This window comes from Penaeus japonicus, unplaced genomic scaffold (genome assembly GCF_977035675.1).
Source record: "Penaeus japonicus unplaced genomic scaffold, GWHDUDI00000001_assembly GWHDUDI00000001, whole genome shotgun sequence".
NCBI classification, from domain to species: domain Eukaryota; kingdom Metazoa; phylum Arthropoda; class Malacostraca; order Decapoda; family Penaeidae; genus Penaeus; species Penaeus japonicus.
Window position 1 is genome coordinate 29,245,555 of NW_028234403.1, and position 2,500 is coordinate 29,248,054.

Here is a 2,500-nt window from a genome sequence, read left to right on the forward strand (position 1 = left end):
AAAGGTATCGGACTCTATAAATGTTTGTGTCATATTGTCAACAATAGAGGGTTAGAGAACAACAGATGTAAACAGGATCGAGTGATACCGTAAAACAAATAAACATCAAATGAGACATTATTGAAGGCTAAATAATACTAAATGGGTATTTGAATCTAAAGGCAAATGTGTTTTGTAGGATCAAGGCCAAGGATGAATGGTCTTATATTCCTTCAATGGCCTATCATCATTTGACAGCTCGAACGCGGACGACAGATAAATTTGAATGTATAATAATAGTCTTTCCCCCCACCGTCTCTCTCTCTCTCTCTCTCTCTCTCTCTCTCTCTCTCTCTCTCTCTCTCTCTCTCTCTCTCTCTCTCTCTCTCTCTCTCTCTCTCTCTCTCTCTATATATATATATATATATATATATATATATATATATATATATATATATATATTTATTTATTTATATATATATATATATATATGTGTGTGTATGTGTGTGTGTGTGTGTATTATAAGTAGTGTGTCTAAATATAATATATATCATATATATATATATATATATATATATATATATATATATATATATATATATATATATATATAATTCTCTCTCTCTCTCCTCTCTCTCTCTCCTCTCCTCTCTCTCTCTCTCTCTCTCTCTCTCGCCTCCTTCGTTCTCTCTCTCTCTCTCTCTCTCTCTCTCTCTCTCTCTCTCTCTCTCCTTCTCTCTCTCTCTCTCTCTCTCTCTCTCTCCTCCTCTCTCTTTCTTTCTCTCTCTCTCTCTCTCTCTCTCTCTCCTCTCTTCTCTCTCTCCCCCTCTCTCTCTCTCTCTCCTCTCTCTCTCTCTCCCTCCTCTCTCTCTCTCTCCTCTCTCTCTCTCTCTCTCTCTCTCTCTCTCTCTCTCTCTCTCTCCTCTCTCTCTCTCTCTCTCTCTCTCTCTCTCCCCTCTCTCTCTCTCTCTCTCTCTCTCTCTCTCTCTCTCTCTCTCTCTCTCTCTCTCTCTCTCTCTCTCTCTCTCTCTCTCTCTCTCTCTCTCTCTCTCTCGGTTACTCTCGCTATCTATCAACGGAGAAACTGCGAGGGATATGCGAGGGAGGTAGCTGGGAGATAGAGGGATAAAGAGAGGAAGACAGAGAGAAAAGAGAGCGAAATAGAGACAGACATACAGACAGAAAACGAGAGCGAGATAGATAAAGATAGAGAAAGAGCGAGAGCGATATATATATATATATATATATATATATATATATATATATATATATATATATATATATATATAATAAAAGCATCAAACCAAACTTTTTTTCTAAAGTGTGAAATACGAATAGAAAAACGAATGAATGAAATAAAAGTGACTTGGCAGTGAATATTAAGAAGAGGGAAATTATACTCAAATTCTCTCTCTCTCTCTCTCTCTCTCTCTCTCTCTCTCTCTCTCTCTCTCTGATGGTCATTTGCAGTGCAATGATGCGATCTAGACATGTTGCATTTGTTTAGTCACTGTAATGAAGAGTGATAATAGTGATAATATCATTGCTGTCATTGCTAATTCTACTAATGATAACAGTAAGGATATTCAACATTAATGTTACATGTTAATGATGATGATGATTATAGTGGTAATGATAGAGATAGAAATAATGTAACTGTTGATGTTTGTTATGACAGTAATGAGTATTATGATGTAATGATGATATTGATAATAGTTAATGTTTCAAGATGGCGGCCAAATTCATCACAACCCACACCGCTGCTGCTGATGTAGGCATATATTCTCCGCGGCTTTGTAACTACTTAGTTGGCGGAGGTCAAGACAGGATGACCTCACGCAAATCCGTGTACCAAGACACTAGTTCAACCTCGACCGCGGCCCAGGTCACTCCCCTTCTCTCAAGTCTGCCTTTCCGGGTCATGCCTCCTGTCTCGTGACCTTAGGAGGATTCTACCGAGACTTCAGCTCATCTCCGACTGTCGGCTTTGCCTCTCGAAGGGGTAGGAGGGATGGCCGACGTCTGAAGTCCCTCACGCGTCTCACTGTTTTTTCATCATGACATTCACTTGAATCATTTATCTGGCCGTGCTTGCTTTCACCAAAATAAAAGCCAATACAGCTGATCGCTAGTTTCCCTGTCCCAACCAGTTATTCGTAAGGCGCTCTGAACAAACCAATTACGCTACTACTAATGCTAATAATATGATAATAATATGATAATGATGATAATGATAATTAGAGTATTGATAACAGTAAAGAGTAATGACATTAATGATAATGGTGATAGTGATGATGGGACTAATGATAATGGTAATAGTGATGATGGGACTAATGATAATGGTAATAGTGATGATGGGACTAATGATAATGGTAATAGTGATGATGGGACTAATGATAATGGTAATAGTGATGATGGGACTAATGATAATGGTAATAGTGATGATGGGACTAATGATAATGGTAATAGTGATAATGGGACTAATGATAATGATGGTAATAACAATAACGATGATACTAAT

General features: G+C 37.8%; 1 protein-coding gene across 6 annotated transcripts in view; it reads right to left on the minus strand.

Annotated features, from left to right (window-relative positions):
- Positions 1 to 2,500, minus strand: part of LOC122255329 (thioredoxin domain-containing protein 11) — a 26,875-nt gene that overhangs the window by 20,578 nt on the left and 3,797 nt on the right. The window contains exon 1 of one of the 6 annotated variants that reach the window (XM_086538609.1): positions 1 to 272. This exon is cut by the window's left edge and continues 543 nt beyond it. The exons of the other annotated variants lie outside the window; for them this stretch is intronic. The gene's annotated coding sequence lies outside the window, so the exon portion shown is untranslated. Of the gene's footprint in view, positions 273 to 2,500 lie in introns of those variants that run through there. 6 annotated transcript variants of the gene reach the window in all.